Genomic DNA, 20,588 nt, shown 5'->3' with positions numbered 1-20,588 from the left:
TATTGTATAGTTCAATTCATATAAAAAGTCCAGAATAGGCAAATCTCTACAGATAAGTAGATTTGTGGTTGCATAGAATAGGACTGGGGAGGTGAGAAGTGTCTGGTAATGGGCACAAAGATTTCTTTGGGGGTGACAGGAAAGTTCAAAATTAGATTGTGGTGACTGTTGCAAAACTCTAAAAATACTGAAAACTAGTGAATTACATAGATTTTTTAAAAATGGGTCAATTTTATGTAAAGTATATTTTGATAACATTTTAAAAAACATAATGCTAGTTTAGTTTTTTACCTTGGTATGATTGCTTCTGCTAACATGGTCTAATGAATAAGACCAATAATGTAATAGTCTATTTTCCTGTTGGACCAACAGATAGAGATGTATCTTTTGTTTCCATTATCAATTAATGATACAAGGAAAAATCAGAATAGAACTTGCCTTAAAACATTTTTTCAGCAGAACAGACATATTTGTATCAGCTATTGCTTATATTATACAATATATAATATAATATAATATAATATAATATAATATAATATAATATAATATAATATTATTATACAATAGTCACCTTAAAACTCAGAGGCTTAAACCAAGCATAAATTATTGTTTCCCCTAAATCTGTGGTCTGGCTGAATAATACCTTTTCTAGGCTGGGCTCAACTGGATTCATTCACGAATATGTGGCTAACTAGCATGTTATCTGATTCAGAGAGGGCTTGGCTGAGGGGTGGCTGTCCTTAGAGTTTCTTGTTTTCTTGAGACAAACTGTCACAGTATGTTCTCAGTGGATGGTGGATATGTAAGAGAGAAAGCAAATACATGGGGTCTCATTGCATTAGTAACAGCAAGTAAGCTCATCAAATCCAGTTATAAGGCAAGGAGTTGTGGGTGAGGCAGACTTTCTTGCCTTATAACTTTGGATCTGACCATTTAATTCACTGTTCGAATTAATGAATTCGAACATTATGATGAAAATTAAGGACCTTAAGTGCAATTGAAGACATAAAAAAGAATAGAATAAATTCAAAGAAAGTGGAAAAAAGGAGATAATAATATGTAAGAACAGATATTAATAACATTCTTCAAGATGGGGGACAGATTGGCCACTCATATAAGATTAACTGATTTGTGTGTATAGTATTCTTCCTAAAAAATGCTTGGGATAATATCTTGGCCCTCAAAGAAGGAGAAAGTAGCATTTTTGGCTATGGCTTTTTGGCAAAAGTATGTGACTGTAGTACTTACTCATTTGCAACCTCAAATACTTTATTTGAGTGAGATATAAAGCACACTCTAAGTATTATATTGAAACTGCAGGCTTAATAAATGGTATACACAATGGGCATATCTGAGAAATACACAGAAATATCATTTTCACTAAAACTGTATTTATTCCCCTGGGTCAAAGCTGGCCAGTGAAATCTCAAGGTACTCTTCTAATTTTCTGGCATATTAACCCAACTTTCTAGATATTATTTAAACTACATATCTCCTTATATGTTATGACATATGAAGTAGATGAAAAAAAGAAAAAATGTACTACATGTACAGCTAAGATTAGCAACCAATCTCCTTCAACAATAAGATTTCAAAAAGAAAAAGATGACATATTATGTGATTCATCCTTAAAGGATTTAGTTAATTCATTAAACAGATGTTAAATGCCTTTAGGTACCAACCATTAACGTTAGGTGCTGGGTATATAAAACAGGCTCCACAAATTTCAAAGAATCAGAAGGATACAAACTAAGTTCTCAAAACACAGTATTATTAAATACAAGTCAATAATAATATGATAAACACAAAAGTCACATATTTTGGAAATATAAACACATTCTTCTAATAAGTCTTGTGACTAAACAAAAACAAAACTAATGAAAAGGCTGCATATCAAATTCTGTAAGCTGAAATTTAAAGTTATAAAACTGTGCAACAGAAAAGAGAATGGAAGAAAATTAAAAAGACTAATGTGAAATTTAATAAATAAAAAAGAGAATTGAAAGAAGAGATGACAAAATATAAAAGCAAAATTTAATAAAAAATATACAACAGAGAAAGATCAGTTAAAGTAAAAAACTATGATCCTTCAAAGACTAATAGACAAACTCTGATGAAATACCCAACACACCAAAAGAAAACTTTGTAAATATACAAATAAGTAATATTTGTAATAAAAAAGAAACAGAACTACCAATCTAGCCAGCTTTCAAAAGACAAAGGGTTAGTATGAACAATTTTAGCATAATAAATTTGAACAGTAACAAAGTGGACACATTCCAGTAACAATGTAACCTTTTATTTTTAAAATTGTATTTATTTATTTTGAGAGAGAGCAGGAGTGAGCAGGGGAGGGGCAGAGAGAGAGGGAGAGAGAGAGTCCCAAGCAGGCCCTGCGCTGTCAGCACACAGCCCAATGTGGGGCTTGATCTCACAAACTGTGAGATCATGACCAACACCAAGATCAAGTCAAACACTTAACTGACTGAGCCACCCAGGTACTCCACAATAACCTTTTACAACATACTCAAGATGAAAGAGAGAGTCTCAATAGTACTAACACCATTCAAAACTGAATCAGTAGTTAAATATCTTAACAAAGCATAAGGCCCAACTTTCACAGAATGAATGCTTTTAGTCTTATACAAGTGTACAATGACAAAAATAACAAGGAAGTAAGGAAATAAAACAATCTCAAATTCATTTAATTATAAGCAGTAAAACCTTGATATGAAAACAAAAACCAGGCAAGAAAAGTAGACAAAGATGAATTATAGGCCAATAACACTCCTAAAGAGATGGAAACATTGAAAACAGAGTAAAGGCAAGCCAGCAACTACAGAATGCATAGAAAAGATAATACTACATCTGTTGAGTAGGAGTTCTAGAAAAAGAAGAGAAATACATAGCAAGTGAAAACAATTCAACAAAAGAGGAAAATTTCCAAAAGCGGAAAGACACATCTTTCAATTGAAATGACTTATCAAGTGCCAAACAGGATGAACAAAAAAAAGAGCCATAACTAAACATGTTATTACATGCAATTTCATAAAATTTCAGATAAGAAAAGATCTCTCAGAGTTAGAAAAATAAATGGTTAAGAGAAGGAAAATACGAAATCCAGCAACACTAGACAACAATGGAGAATTGCTTTAAAGTTTTGAGGGCAATTGATTTCGAATCTGGAATTCCACAACCAACCACAGTATCAGCTAAGAATAGGGAAAATAAAACCTTTTTTCAATGATACCGGAACTCAGATACTTTACCTCCTACATACATTAATTCATTTATTAAGTACTACCTTGAAGATATAATCCACTAAGACTAAAACTGAATTCAAGAATCAATAGCTGTCTAAGGAGTGTAATGAAAATAAAGCAAACGGCAATAGCTGTGTAGTAGGTCTAGAGAGCAAACGGTCTTTGGACAAAATCAGAGTACTCTGGGAAGATAAAGATGAAAATGTGCACCAGAGTAATACATGAGAAAATGAGAAACTTAACGATAGGGTAACAGCATACACTATGGGGGGGGGGGGGGAGGCAATTAGAAGCCTCTAAAAAAAACTATTAAAAAGTCACAATCCAAATATAAAACAAATACAAATGAGTCATTATTTTGAAGTCATGGAGTATAGGAAGAGAGAATGCATTTAATCTTGACATTCTTCTTTGAGTAGCAGAGGGTTAGGGGACATAGTATTACAATTCCTTATCTATTAAGCTTGTTATATCACCTGGTTCTGCAATGAAGAATATGTAAAAATTATAAACATTTACATACAATTTATTAGATTACAATTTTTAGAATCAATGCTTAACAAAGCATGGAAGACTAGATTATAAGCCCCATGAAGGCAGATATTACGTAGTTAAATGTTCACCACAGCGTCCACACCACCTAATAAGGTATCTGTTACTTCAAAAGCAATCAGCCAAAATGTATGCAATGAATGATTTAATATGGCTCTAAAAAGTAATGTAAGCAAAACTAAAAGGCAGCTAAAAAGGCAACTGATGTAATGGGAGAAGATATTTGCAAATGGCATATCAGATAAAGGGTTAGTATCCAAAATATATAAAGAACTTATCAAAATCAACACCCAAAAAACAAAGAATCCAGTGAAGAAATGGGCAAAAGACATGAATAGACACTTCTCCAAAGAAGACATCCAGATGGCCAACTGACACGAAAAAATGCTCAATTCACTCATCATCAGGGAAATACAAATCAAAACCACTATGGAGGTTCCTCAAAAAATTAAAAATAGAACTACCCTATGACCCAGCAATTGCACTACTAGGTATTCATCCAAGGGATACAGGTGTACTGTTTTCAAGAGGCACATGCACCCCAATGTTTATAGCAGTGCTATCAACAATAGCCAAAGTATGGAAAGAGCCCAAATGTCCATCAATGGATGAATGGATAAAGAAGATGTGGTGTATACACACACACACACACACACACACACACACACACACACACACTGGAGTATCACTCGGCAATCAAAAAGAATGAAATCTTGCCATTTGCAACTCCAAAGACAAGAGACAAGAGAAAGACAAATATTATATGACTTCACTCATATGAGGACTTTAAGATAAAAAACAGATGAACATAAGGGAAGGGAAGCAAAAATAATATAAAAACAAGGAGGGGGACAAAACATACAGACTCTTAAATATAGAGAATAAACAGAGGGTTGCTGGAGGGGTGGGGTAGGGTGGGGGAAGACGGGTTAAATGGGTAAGGAGCATTAAGGAATCTACTCCTGAAATCACTGTTGCACTATATGCTAACTGACTTGGATGTAAATTTTAAAAATAATTAATTTTCTTAAAAAAGTAATATAAAGGGTAGAGATCTTCACAATATGAAAGTAATGGCAAAGTTGACAGAATCTGGGAAACAAAAGAAGAAAAATAAAGAAAGAAATGGGATATTGATTTAGAAAGTGAAGTAAAGAGAGGGTGTTTAAACTTTACATTGAAAGAAATGGATGCATATTAGGTGAAGTAAAAAACTAATCCCATCAAAGAACTAAATCAACATAAGTATCAAAAGGGGGGACAGGGAAAGATGTGATGATGTGAGTCAATTCCTCACCTTTTAGAGCAGGAAGTCCATAAATATTCTTTACATTTTAAGACTTAGAAAAAGGAATCAGACTGTCATTTTTAGTTATGATGGTAAATATGAAAACGACTAAAATCTGAAATAGTTAAAAGTGTCTCTAGGGAACTGGTATAGGACTACATGTGGAAAAAGTAATATCTTCCTTTTAAATTTACGGTTTTTTAATATATAAAATATTTTACTACTTTGAGAAGAAAAACAGAAAAATAGATTTCTTAGTTGCATAAATTTTGTAAACCTGTCACTAGATGGCAGTCTAAGCAGAAATCTAGACATGCAGGTGACAACCAACACCAGCACATCTTACACATAAACATTTGAATTCTGATGGAGTAGATCTAGTGTGGGACCTTAAATACTGCGTTACTTAAGAAGTCCTAGATGATCTGGGGCGCCTGGGTGGCTCAGTCGGTTGAGCGACTGACTTCGGCTCAGGTCATGATCTCATGGCTCGTGAGTTCGAGCCCCAGGTTGGGCTCTGTGCTGACAGCTTGGAGCCTGGAGCCTGCTTCGGATTCTGTGCCTCCCTCTCTCTTTGCTCCTAACCCACTCATGTTCCGTCTCTGTCTCTCTCAAAAATAAATAAACATTTAAAAAATTAAAAAAAAAAAAAAAGAAGTCCTAGATGTCAAAGACGCTGGACCAAGGACTACATCTTGAATAAACAACAGAAATTAACTTCTCATTTTATAAGCTCATTCGTGATTACTCTAAGAAATTTTACAATTTGAGATTCAGCAGGAAATTAAGACAAACCCAGTACTTTTCTTTTAAAAGTATATCCCTACCAAAAATGCATGAAGATATAAAACATATAATTGATAAAACCAATAAAATCACTTTTTAAAAACTTAGGTTGTGCCCGTATCCAAGTAAAAAGTTAACATATATGAATTCATCTAAATTTGTGACAAATCAGTAAACCCCACTGATCAGACACAACAGTGACACATGATATTAAATTTAGACAACTATTATTTTTAAAAATCCCACAGAACTATTGAACTATAATTTTTAAAAAGCAATTATTCAGGGATGTTATTACAGTCAGATTATTCAAGTGTTAAGTAATCCTCTAAGACTTTAATTTGACAATATCACAAATATTTAGTAAAACTCCAAATTTAAGGTCCAATTGGTTGGTAATGATTTTGCAGTTATACTTACAGAAGGATAAAAGAGATACTTAAGTTCAGTAGCTCCTAAGAATTTCTTAGCAGGCTCCTAAAATTGACACTGATCTTCCCATTAATCTCATTAATATATGTTAATCTCTTAATCTCCCCCAATGACATAACAATTGTTGGTTTAGACTTTAGCTATATACTAATTATAAATATCTACCATCTTCATTATTCAGATGAGTAAAGGAATAAATAAGAACTGTGAAGAAATTGAGAGCCTCTAATTCCCTAGTCAATGTTTGTAAGCTGTAGACCAGTGCAGTCCAACAGAAATCTATGCTAATAACCACACTATAATTTTAAACTTTCTTTTTCTAATAAAAAAAATTAATGTTTATTCATTTTTTGAGAGATGGAGACAGAGCGTGAGTGGGGAAGGGGCAGAGAGAGAGGGGAGACAGAATCTGAAGCAGGTTCCAGGCTATGAGCTGTCATACAGAGACTGATGTGGGGCTCGAACCCACGAACCCCAAGATCATGACCTGAGCCAAAGTCAGCCGCTTAACCAACTGAGCCACCCAGGCGCCCCATAATTTTAAACTTTCTAGAAGCCACATTGGAAAAAAAAAGTAAAGAGAAATGGGTAAAATTAATTTTAATATATTTTACTTGATTCCATATAACAAAATATATCATTTCAACAAGTAGTCAATTAAATAATTATTAAGGAGATATTTTACATCCATATAAGTTGTTAAAATCTGATGTGTATTTTATAATTAGATCCCAGTCTAGACTAGCCACTTTCCAACTGCTCAACAGCAACATGTGGCTAGTCGGCTACCATACTGAATGGTGTATATCTAGATCAATGTTCGCCAAAGTTTTTTTGATTGAACATCCCATCTGTAAAAATTGTTAGCATGCACTTCCAGTTTTTCTGTGTACATTTATGTATAAATTATTTCTTACCCTTGAACAATGCAGGATTAGGGGTGCTGACCTGACCTCCAACACAGTCAAATATCCATGTATAACTTCTGACTCCCCACAAACTTAACTATTAATAGCCTACTGTTGACCAGAAGCCTTACTGATAACATAGTCAATAAACACATATTTTGTATGTTATATGTAGTATATACTGTATTCTTACAATAAAGTAACCTAGACAAAAGAAAACGTTATTACAAACATCATAAGGAAGAGAAAATACATTTACAGTACTATACTGTATTTATCAATACCATAAATTTGCATCTGTTTGCAAGATGAATCATATCAGTACCTACAGCAATATGATAGGATAAAAGGGACTGTAGATGTTGTATTACTCACACTAAACATCAAAAATGAAAAGATAAGGGGTTCCTGGGTGACTCAATCAGTTAAGCACCAACTCTTGATTTCAGCTCAGATTATGATCACATGGTTCCTGAGTTAGAGCCCCTCAATGTGGCTGTCAGCAAGGAGCTTGCTTGGGATTCTCTCTTTCCCTCTCTCTCTGCCGCTCCTTTGCTTGTGCATGAGCTCTCTCTCGCTCTTTCAAATAAATAAATAAACTTTAATAAAATGAAAAGATAATGTGAAAAAGAAATTCCTATTTATTTACAGGTATAATGATTCCTGCATTGAAAACAAAGAAGCAGCAATATGATTGCTTTGTGGTATCTTAGTGTAATCAAATATGACTGCTTATGGCAGCCTAGTCTATACACTAATGAATGGTTATAAAAGTTTTATGGCATACAGTATTAGTCATATTCATGATATTGGAAACATTAGTTGTTTTTTTAAATTTTTTTTCAATGTTTTTTATTTATTTTTGGGACAGAGAGAGACAGGAAACATTAGTTTTTTTAAAAAAAACACTTACCTACGATAGGCTGATGTACAGTTTCTCCAATTATGTGAGATAGGCATACTATACGGTAATGTAATTCTTTGGAAGCAAAGTCATAAAACAGTAAAAGAACACATCATAATTTTATACAGTATTAAAAATCACTCACTTAATGCCTAAATAAGGATAGGCCATCTACTTCCATATAAGACTTGCACACAGTGTTGTACATGATGAATACTTAGGCAATGATGAGAATTATAATGACACAAAAGTATCTCATACAATTCTTGCTGTATAGTTATTAGACTTTCACATGAAGACACTTGCATACACAACAGATAAGTTTATTGAGTCTACACCATGATGATTATTTATTATTCATTAAGTGAAAGTGGATCATCATAAACGTCTTCACCCTTGTCTTCACATTGAGTAGGCTGAGGAGAGGGAGGAAGATGAGAGGTTGGCCATGCTATCTTGGGGATGGCAGAGGTGGAAAAAGTAGAGGAGGTGGGAGAGGAAGATACACTGAATAGTGTAACTTTATGGAAATACATTATCATTTCTGTCCAACATTTTTGCTTTTTCATTTATCGAAAAATGTTTCTATATAGTACTGATCCTTCATCCACCATTTGCTTTAGTTTCAGTGCTCATACCAAAGTCCGTGTCACTAAAGAAGTCAAAGTCAGTCTTGAATAATCTGAACCCTTCTGCTAGATTGTCTAAAGTCATTTTATTTTCTGGCACTTCTTCTATGTCTTGTTCCTCATGATCTGACACTGTTTTGGAAGCACTTATCAAGTCATCTTCTGTTAATTTCTCTGGTGTGTTGTCTATTAGCTCTTGGGTTTCTCCAAGATCTACATTTTGAAACCCTTCACAACCTGCCTTTTCCCCCATATCCACATTCTCTTTCATTATTTCCTTGATTAGCTCTATCGTAAATCCTGTGAAGTTATGCACAACATCTGGATAGTTTTCTTAGGAGGAATTTCTGGTTTCAGGCTTGATGGCTTCCACAACTTTTCCTGTACCAATGATGGCATCTTCAATGGTCTAATTCTTCCAGACTTTCGTGATATTCTATCAGGGTTCTCTTCCATGGTGTTGACAATTCTTTACATACAGTCTTGTGTAATAACATTTAAAGGTCATTATGACCCCCTGATATAAAGGCTAAGTTAGAGACGTCATATTTGGGGGCAAAGAGACCACTTCAACATCTTTTGTAGCTGAATTCATGGGGTTCTGGGTCACCAGGGGGCACTGTCCAATATCGAAAGCACTTTAAAAAAGCAGTTCCTTACTAGAAAGATATTTCCCGACTTCAGTGACAAAGCATTGATGGAACCAATCCAGAATAAGAGTTCTTGTTATCTAGGCCTTCTTGGATAACAACCAAAAGACTGGCAGCTGGTGTTTATCTTTTCCCTCAAGGCTTGGGGGTTGGCAGCTTTAGAGATAAGGGCAGTCCAGATCATAAACTGAACTGCATTTGCACAGAACAGAATTAGCCTATCTCTTCCTGCCTTAAATCCTGGTGCTCACTTCTCTACCTTACTAACAAATGTCCTTTGTGACATTTTTTTTTTCCAGAATAGCACAATTTTGTCTTCAATAAAAGCCTGTTCAGGCAAATATGCTTTCTCCTCAAATGATTTTAATGGCACCTGGGAACTTGTCTGATGCCTCTTGGTGGGAAGAAGCTGCTTCTCCTGTTATCCTATTACCTTGACGCTGAGCATGGAGCCTGCTTGGGGCTTCTCTCTCTCTTTCTCTCTACCTCCCCCCCCCCCCCCCCCCCCCCCCCCCCCCCCGACACTCTTTCTCTCTACATATAAAAATAAAAAATAAAAATATGTGAGAACTACAAGAGACCACTTTTTTTAATGTTTTATTTATTTTTGAGACAGAGAGAGACAGAGCATGAACGGGGGAGGGGCAGAGAGAGAGAGGGAGACACAAAATCGGAAGCAGGCTCCAGGCTCTGAGCCATCAGCCCAGAGCCCGATGCGGGGCTTGAACTCACTGACCGCGAGATTGTGACCTGAGCTGAAGTTGGACGTCCAACCGACTGAGCCACCCAGGCGCCCCCAAGAGACCACTTTTTAGTGTGATAAGCCTTTCATTGGATAAGCTCTCTAGATGGTTAGCATCACATGGTACTTTAAGCGGAAACTCACAATACTTGAGGTCACCGCCATAGCAATGAGGTGGTGATGAAACTATTACAGTACTACAGTATGTAGTGGTTATGTGCAATTATGATTTAATACTGCAACTTTATGTTTGTCTATATTTCTCTCAACTACAAATGTTGCCATGTACAGTCTGTAAGTGTGTGTATAAGTATTGATAAGTTTTAATAAAAAGTTAATAATAGATTTGTGTATACTTACGGTAGTATATTATAAAAGAAACTATTGTCTATATATTTTACATACTGGTGAAACATGTTTTTCTTTTTTTATTTTTAACATTTATTCATCTTGAGAGTGAGAGAGACAGAGCTTGAGTGGGGAAGGGGCAGAGAGACTGGGAGACACAGAATCCAAAGCAGGCTCCAGGCTCTGAGCTGCCAGCACAGATACCGATGCAGGGCTCAAACTCACGGACCATGAGATCATGACCTGAGCTAAAGCTGGATGCTTAACTGACTGAACCACCCAGGTGCGCCACACCCAACTTTTTCTTTAAAATTTTCAATATTTCTAAGCTACACAGTTTGTAACTTTTTCTAAATTGTCACAAATATCCAAAGTATTTCCAAATATTTACTGAACAAAAGCTAAATATGAGGGAACCTGCACAGGGACACCTGGGTGGTTCAGTCGGTTGAGTGTCTGACTCTTGATTTCAACTCAGGTCATGGTCCTAGGGTTATAGGATCAAGGCCCACATCAGGCTGCATGCTGAGCATGGAACCTGTTTAGGATTCTCTCTCTCTCTCTCTCTCTCTCTCTCTCTCTGTCTCTCTCCTCCTCTCTGCCCCTCTCCCCCACTCATTTCTCTCTCTCTCAAAATAAATAAACTTTAAAAAATATATTAAGTTAAATTTAATTTAATCAAAAAAGAAACGAACCCACACAATTCAAACACCTGTCAACTGTATATGCATATACTATAATCATTAGATAATATTTCAAGATACAAAATATACTTAAGGCAAGATACTCTACATTAAGTGGGCATATGAGCCACATGAGAGCTTGTTAAAATCTAGATTCCTGAATCTCATTCCTGGAGATTCTGATTCAAAAGGCTTTAGATGAAGGCCAGAAATACCCATTTTAAACAAGCTTTCTAGGTGATTTTGATGCAGACAGTACAAGAGCATACTTGCAAAAACACTTCTATAGACCTCTAGTTCTCAAATTGTGATTCATAAACACCCACGTTTGCAAAAGGCGGAAGGTGCCCTAATCTCTCCTCTAACCAGAGTGCATTTCTAGTATGAAAAAAAAAAAATGAAAGGATAGGTGTTATAAGACAAATCTACTATAGGACAATGCTTCTTTTAGGAGCCTTCAGAAGTTCATGACCAAAATGTGAGTGCCACAAAATTTTCAATATTATTTACTGTTCTTCTGCTATTTATCTGACATTGGTATCAAAGTAACACATAATTAACTATGATCCAAATTCAACCAAATTAGAAAATCAGCCAAATGACTCGTCACAGCCACAAAAATTTTATTTTTAGGACAACTGTTTCAGCTCGCCTGGCTTGCTGGAATCTAGCCAAAGCTATGTTGCACAATTAGGAGTAATAGTAACATGGGGAAGTAATACAGAAGGATCAAAATGATGAAGTCTTAGAACATGTTCAGTCTACCTCAAATTCATTAAATTGTGGACTTAATCATCAGATTTTCCACATAGATAAAATATAAAAAGGTCAATGACATTTAGAATTTTACTGAGACATGTTAAACTTTATTTTGTTCCTATCAAAAAAAGTGTACACTGACCTTATTATAAGCCAATGTGTTACCTCTGTTAATTTTTTTTTAATGCTTATATATTTTTGAAAGAGAGACAGAGCACGAGCAGGGAAGGGGCAGAGAGAGAGGGAGACACAGAATCTGAAGCAGGTTCCAGGCTCCAATCAGCACAGAGCCCAAGGCGGGGTTCAAACTCCTGAACCACAAGATCATGACCTGAGTGGAAGTCAATTAGGATACTTAACCAACTGAGCCACCCAAATGCCCCTTTGTTACCTCTGTTTAAAAAAAAAAAAAAAAAAAGAAAAAAATGAAAACAATGAAAAAAAAAGAGAAATAAAAAGCACTGAAACCATCTTCTCTACTCCTCCCAAATTAATTTCCTTCCTTCTGGACCAATGAAACTATAGCCATCACCTTTGTGTTAGTACTTTTTATATTTGCAGATTCAGAAAACAGCTATTACGTCTGATTTTAGTATCACAATAGTGTCAAAAAAGTGAAACCCAACCAAGAAATCCCTTCTGAAAAATCTCATAATCTATAAAAAGTATATTGGATTTGTTTGGGTTATTTTATTTAAGCTTTATTAAAAAAAGATTTCCGAAGTAATTTAGTTTAATTCTCCATTTTAAAATAAAAAATATAAGTGCCTTGTCCAAGATTATCCCTGATAACACTGCATAGAGGCACAGAAATCATATCTCTTGGCTTTTATTCCAGTATTCTACTTGAACATGATGCTTTTGTTATCTTGTTAGATAAAATGTAGACTAGATATCAAATTTAAGAGATAATACTGGGCCTATTTTTTAACTTGCCATAAATTGTCTATAACAAAATGAACAAAGTAGATGTTCTTGTTATACGTATATGTTAATGATTACTATTATTATAGGAAGTAATTGCCAAACTGGCCACAAAAAGTACTAGCATTCAGTGAATAGAAAGGCATATGGACTAAGTAGACATAAACTAAGGGGAAGAAAAGAAAAATGATAGGACTGGTAAAGAAAAGTCTCACACTTCTTTAATAGTCAAACTCTTTTCTGATGATCCTTCATACAACAATGAAGCATAAGTCATTAGAAAATACAGAATTCATTATTTGTTTCATTGACTATGAAAGCTATTTCAACATGGGTGTGCTAGCTGACTAACCAATAAAATTAGTTAAGGTGAGGAATCATAAAAACAATAATTACATGGTTTATTTTACCTTAAAACATATAAATGATTATCTATTGACCAATATTTTGATATGGAACTAGGATCTGCTCTGAGTATGGGCCTTCTGATTGGAGGTAGCACAAGGTTTCTTTCATTAGCCACACCTAGACTAAGTAATTATAAGTTCTTTTGAAACAATCATTAGAATAGATTTCTGATTTTACCTCATATATAATCTAACCATATCTAATTTAAAAACAATATTTAGTAACTCAACTTTATCATCTTCCCCAAGTTTATAGAAACAGAAATAAATTTTTCACTTACTTAAAAATTTTTAACATTTAACTCAGCAATTACAATAAAAAGGTCTACTGGCATAAAATGGTTTTGGATAAATACAACTGATTCTTAGAAGTATAAATGTCAACTGCTGGAAATTATTCTAGAGAGCAGCCTAGCACTCTAATGGCAAATGTTTAGTATACAGTTGATCCTTGAACAACATGGGTTTAAACTATGTGGGTCCACTTAAATAACAACTTTTTACTTACATTATTGTAAACGTATTTTCTCTTCCTAATTTCTTATTTGTATTGGGAATTTGCATTTCCCTATTTGTCTTGTGTATTCCCACAAGAGACCTAGGGGTGAGGGGGGCACTAAGCCACCAGGCAGGGTAAGTGACCTTCCTCCAGCAGGAAGCTCAGGCTAGTTTTCAGGCAAACCCTCATGGTCGCCAGGTGGAACACTCCAGGTGGTGTTGGTGCGCTTGGTGGGGGGTGCACACTTGTAGAGCAAGAGGTAGGAGGGCAAGTCCTTCTCTATTACCAGAGGCTTTTCCATGAGACCATACCACTTAACAACACAGCTGTTCTTATCAAGAGAACTTGGTGAAGTTCCACTTGGTGACATGTTCGAGGATTCTTCTCCCCTTGGGCTGTACTTTCATACACTTCTAGCAGGTGGTCATTGTCTCCATTCACATACATGTTGTACATACGAAGTGTGATGTTATACCCAGCAGCAAATTGATGGTCTCTACAGTACCCCCTGGTTTTTGCCTCCTGAACTACTTGCAAGAGAAGACCAAGATCTATAAACATCACTTAGAATATAGGGTGTGCAGGGCAACCAGCTGAGTATAATTTATATCTGTTTTGACTCATTGTGAGGCCACAAAGGTGATGATACACATGAAGTCCCGGTGCTTGTTCAGTTTAATTATGCTCCCCTTGATGTCCTTGGCTGACAACTCATGCATGGAATGAGCATAGTGCCAGACTTCCCAGGATGTGCATATGGTATTGGCTGGTGATAGCTAGAGTCCCACATAGCAGCTCTGGCTTCCTTCCTTATGATTTTCTTAGTAAGATTTTCATTTCTATAGCTTACTTTGTTGTAAGAATATAGCATATAATACATATAACATAGAAAATACATGTTAATCAACTATGTTATCATTAAGGCTTCTGGTTAACAGTAGTCTATTAGTAAATGTAGGATGAGTCAAAAGTTGCATGCAGATTTTCAATCGAATGGGTCAGTGCTCCTAACTCCCATGTTGTTCAAGGGTCTACTGTATTTTGAACATCTGTCAGTATGTTTTACATAAGCAATTGAGAAGACAATTGAGCTAGTGAATTGATTAAGGGGATGTCAGTTAAATGTGGATGTATAACATCTTGTATTGTTTATATTTTGGCATTTATTTTATTTGATCCATTTTATTATCATGGCTTTATACCTTCTACATAAAGTTTTTAAGATCAGGAACAATTTTTTCCTACTCCAAAACCTAGACACATGCCTGTGAACAGGAAGAGCTTTACATATGCTTATTTCAAGAATAAAAGAGGTGAGATCTCTCAATAACTCATCATATTGTCTACATTTATCACGAATTTTCCCTTACAAAATAGAAGTTAGAATATCCATATCTTGTTCTATGAAATAGAAGTGTCCTTATATTAAGAAATTCCTTAAGTCAGAAATATGGGGGGCTACATTCTGAGTAGTAGATACCATAAAGTATAGTGGAGAAGTGATACTAAGGAAAATGGCCCTTGGAAATGGTGGTAACTATTGCAGGCCATGACGAATGTTCTTAGCCAAAGTTACCAATTCCAAACTCATCATTTCACTTAAATTTTAGCATATTACAATTCAAAACATCAGTAATACATTACATGTGACAAATCTAAAATACTCTTTAAATCTATAGCTAATGATAGTTAATTGCAAGTTCAATATCTGCTTTATCAATTCTACATCTAAAATACTGATTTAGGAAAAAAACATGATTAATGTAGCCTCTTAGGGACTGGTATGGTATTGGCACAAAAATAGACACACAGATCAATTAAACAACATAGAAAACTTATAAACGAACCCACATCTATATGGTCAATTAATCTTTGACAAAGCAGGAAGGAATATCCAATGAGAAAAAGACAGTCTCAACAAATCGTGTTGGCTAAACTGGAGAGCAACACAAATGAAGAAAGAATGAAACTGGACCACTTTCTTACACCATATGCAAATATAAATTCAAAATGGATAAAAGACCTAAATGTGAGACTTGAAACCATAAAAATCCTAGAAAAGAACACAGGCAATATCCTCTTTGGTTATGTCGGCTATAGCAACTTCTTTGTAGATATATCCCCTGAGGCAAGGGAAACAAAAGCAAAAATAAACTATTGGAACTTCATTAAAATACAAAGCTTCTGTACAGTGGAGGAAACAATCAACAAAACTAAAAGGCAACCTATGGAATGGGAGAAGATATTTGCAATCTGCATATCAGATAAAGGGTTAGTATCCAAAATATGTAAAGGACTTACAAAACTCAACATCCAAAAAACTAATAATCCAATTAAAACATGGTCAGAAGACATGAATAGATATTATTCCAAAGAAGATATATCAATGGCCAACAGACACATGAAAAGATGCTTGACATCACTCATCATCAGGGAAATGCAAATCAAAACTACAATGAAATACCACCTCATACCTGTCAGAATGGCTAAAGTCATAACACAAGAAACAACAGGTGTTGGCAAGGATATAGAGAAAGGGGAACCCTCTTGCATTGCTGGTAGGAATGCAAACTGGTGCAGCCACTGTAGTAACAGTATGAAGGTTCTTCAAAAAGTTAAAAATAGAACTACCCTATGATCTAGCAATCGCACTACTAGGTATTTCCCCAAAGGATACAAAAATATTGATTCAAAGGGATATGTGTAGCCTGATATTTATAGCAGCATGATCTATAATAGACAAATTATGGAACTAGCCCAAGTGTCCATTGACTGATGAATGGACAAAGAAGATGTAGCACATCCATACAATGAAATATTACTCAGCCGTCAAAAAGAATGAAATCTTGCCATTTGAAACAATGTGATGGAGCCAGAGAGTATTATGCTAAGCAAAATAAGTCAGTCAGAGAAAGACAAATACCATATGATCTCACCCATATGTAAAACATAAGAAACAAAACAAATGAGCAAAGGGCAAAATAGGGAGAGAGATAAACTAAGAAATAAATTTTTAATTATAAAGAGAAAACTGATGGTTACCAAAGGGAAGGTGGGTGGGTGGATGGGTAAAATAGGTGATGAGATTAAGGAGTACCTTTGTGATGAGCACCAGGTATTGTATAGAAATGCTGAATCACTATATTTTACACCTGAAACTAATACTACACTATATGTTAACTAACTAGAATTAAACACTTAAAAAACTAAAGACATAAAGAAAATCTTAAAAGCAACAAAAGAAAATCAACTTGTTACATATGAGAGAACTCACATACGATTTCCTCAGCTGATTTTTATTAGAAACTTTGTAGGACAGAAGAGAGTAGCATGGCATTTTCAAAGTCCTGAAAGGAAACTTCCAACCAAGAATACAAGGATGGCTTGAACTCCACCACATATTTCTTCAACCTCAGGCCATGGCTCTTGGTTCTTATTACCACTGCTTCCAGAAATGAATCCTAATAGGGACTGGGACATTATAAACATACGCATACACACACACACACACACACACACACACACACACATGCACAATGAATTTCTGCAGTAAGTATTATACAGACTCAGGGGCATATTCAATCATGTCCAAATGGAATAGAAACCACAATGAAATGGCACAAACCTGTCTAATGTTTCTGCTAATTCTCATTCATGGCACCTTATTTCCTTTCATATTCATATTCATTGGGCTTTTCATATTCATTGGGAAATAATTTGTGGTATTTCTTTTAATTTAAAAGTAAAGTATATTCACCAGAGAATTTACATTTCTTTCTGTCAGGTGCTCAGAAGCACCTGAAGTCATGGCCTACAATAAACAAAATTCACATATTTAAGGTTTTTTGTACAAGTGATATTTGAATTTGAATTATAAATTCATTCTAAAATCAGTTCATAGTTACTTCTCATGCAATTTTCTTCAACTCCTGTTTTGTCCAGCTGTAATGCTTCATTCTTCCCTGTTTCCAGTCCTCTGGGAATGGGAGTGAGTGTTTTTGTATGAGTGATGGTGGAGGTGACTAAGCTTTCTCCACATGTTTAACAGTTTAATAGAATGCTATTTAAAAAGGAAATAGGGGCACCTGGGTGGCTCAGTCGGTTAAGCGTCCGACTTCGGGTCAGGGCATGATCTCACAGCTCGTGAGTTCGAGCCCCATGTCGGGCTCTGTGCTGACAGCTCAGAGCCTGGAGCCTGCTTCAGATTCTGTCTCCCTCTCTCTCTGCCCCTCCCCTGCTCACATTCATTCTCTCTCTCTCTCTCTCTCTCTCTCTCTCTCTCTCTCAAAAAAATAAACATTTAAAAAAATTTTTTTAAAAAAAGGAAATATAGGGGCACATAGGTGACTCAGTTAAACATCCGACTTTTGATTGCAGCTCATGTCATGATCTCACGGTTCCTGAGATTGAGCCCCACGTGAGGCAATGCATTGACAGTGCAGAGCCAGCATGGGATTCTCTCTCTCCCTCTCCTTTTCTGACCCTCCTTTGTGCACTTTCTTTCATAAGAAATAAACTTAAAAAAAAAGGAAATATAAAGTATTCAATAAAACATGTAACTCATAAAAATGGCTAATTGAAGACATTAATTAATTTCCTGGAGTTATAAAGACAATTATTAAAATTTCATTACAAGGTGGGGAGCAAACTTTCCTAAACATTTCTAACAGAAGATTCTTAATCAAGGTAATGATTTTAAACATAAATTTACCTAACAGAACTCTAAATTTAAGAAGTCAAATATATTTATTGTTGGAATAAATATACTGAGTAGAGTTTCTGTTTATATTTATTTAAAGAATTAGATATTTTTAACAAAATAATTTCATCCAGATATAGAGGGTCCTTTCTATACGAGAGTTTAAGACTCTATTTTTTTTTAATGAGGATAATGGAATATTTTTCAAGTAAACTTTCTACATCATTCTATTTCTACTCAAAATAAGACATGCTGTACAAAATCAAAAGTCAACAATGTAAAGGTTTTGAAGTATTTCCATTTTTCAGATTTTAGTCTAAAATACTTATGGGTATTTAGCAGAGCAGATGGCTCAAAAGGCTAAATATTTGTAGCTTAGCATTTTAAATAGAAACGATACCCTTTATAATAGAATAACTATAATAGAATGACTTCTGTTGACAACAGACTGTTCTTAATGTAACTATTTTGGGGTAGGAAGAATATCTGTTTTAGTTTAACAGTTTAAAATAAAACAGAAAAGAGTTTTGAATTAACAGTGCTTCAATTTCTAACTTTAATTTCATGTTACTGTTTTGAGATAAAATTCAAGAATGAATATAAAATAGGTAACAACTGGTTTCCTAACACCACTACCATGTCAGTATACCTTTTCAGACATATTTTGTGATTTTAAATGTTCCTTGGAAAATCAAGAGTAACTTGGCTATATATGGCCAGGGAAAAGAGTTCTATCTAATTCCACCTCTGTGTAAAGTTAACAGCAAATCCACATGAAAGAGTTCTAAAGTTTGTAACTTGCTTCTGAAGACTCCCATGAGTACAAATTACAAAAAATCAAATGAGCTGTCTTTATGTACAATGACAGACCAAGATATTTAGTTAACTCTCCCCCTTGTATAGCATATCTAATAAAGTTGACTAAAATATGTTTTTAAAAACTTATTTAAAAACTTATTTATTCAGTGGCTGGGCTCACTGAAAACTAAAGAATTTATAAAAGACTATAAGAAAAAAGGGGGCAGAAATCCAGATAGTTAAGAATTCTAAGGCTAGTATTTGCTGAACCTTGGTGGCTTCTGCTGATGTGTGGCCTACAGTTTGGTCATTAAGAGTCCTATTTTTAAGGGCCCAGAATTTAGAGCTCAATCTGGATGTGAAGTCATATTATTTAAAACCCGCATTCAAGACTCTGTAAATCATAAACTATGAAAAATAAACAAATAAGCATAATATAAACAAAACCCCAAACAGGGAGGTTACAGATATATATGCCTGTCTCGTGGGAACTAGGTAGAATAGAAAGATATGAAAGGAGAAAAAAAGACTCCTTTGAGAATTAATAACCACAAACCAACACTTATGTAGGTTTATGGCCTAAAATCATACCACTCAAAAATTTGGTAGTTCCAGAATTGGTACTACCTCCACATGCATGGGAGAATCACATTTCCTGCAAAGGGATGAATTCACACATTCAAAAGTCTCCAAAACAAACAAAAAACTACCATAGGAAGTATATGTAGAAAAATCAAACTACAGAATCTGACCTGAAAATACTGTATTAGAATTATGAGATAAAGAACATTAATGTACTTAATGTGCCTACAGAAAGTACTAAATATAAGAAATCTACCTAAGCAGATTTGAAAATAACCACCCAGGACATCCATGAATAAAACATCTAATAATATTTTAGGATTTGGTAAAAAAAGAAGATGGAAGGAGATTAGACATAGTTGAAAAGAGAATTTATAAACTGGAAGACAAGTCTTAAGAAATGACACAGACTGCAACAAAAAGAGGCAAAAATATAGAAACTCAAAACAGAGGTAAAGAGATATGGAGAATGGTTGAGATAATTCCAAATACTGTAAAAGTTCCAGAAGGAGATAATGAAAAACAAATAATAAAAGGCCTTTTATTGGATCAAGAAATGTCTTTATGTTCTAGAAGCACAAAGGTAAGAACACTTTCAAAATGAAAAATTCACAGTGAAAAACTAACTCTGTATAATGAGACTTCTATGGACTATAAACTGCAGATGACTAAACATAACTATGTGTACACTGTAACAATTCTCACTATTGTCTACTATGGAAATAAGGTTACTGA

General features: G+C 34.7%; 1 protein-coding gene and 1 pseudogene across 14 annotated transcripts in view; both read right to left on the bottom strand.

Annotated features, from left to right (window-relative positions):
* The window catches only part of GPHN (gephyrin), a 636,202-nt gene that overhangs the window by 412,835 nt on the left and 202,779 nt on the right, over nt 1-20,588 (bottom strand). The window lies entirely within an intron of this gene.
* LOC122469234 lies at nt 11,123-15,512 on the bottom strand (annotated as a pseudogene).

This window comes from Prionailurus bengalensis, chromosome B3 (assembly GCF_016509475.1).
Source record: "Prionailurus bengalensis isolate Pbe53 chromosome B3, Fcat_Pben_1.1_paternal_pri, whole genome shotgun sequence".
Lineage (NCBI taxonomy): Eukaryota > Metazoa > Chordata > Mammalia > Carnivora > Felidae > Prionailurus > Prionailurus bengalensis.
Note: the sequence above shows the minus strand (reverse complement) of the source record. Positions and strands in the feature narration are given on the sequence as shown.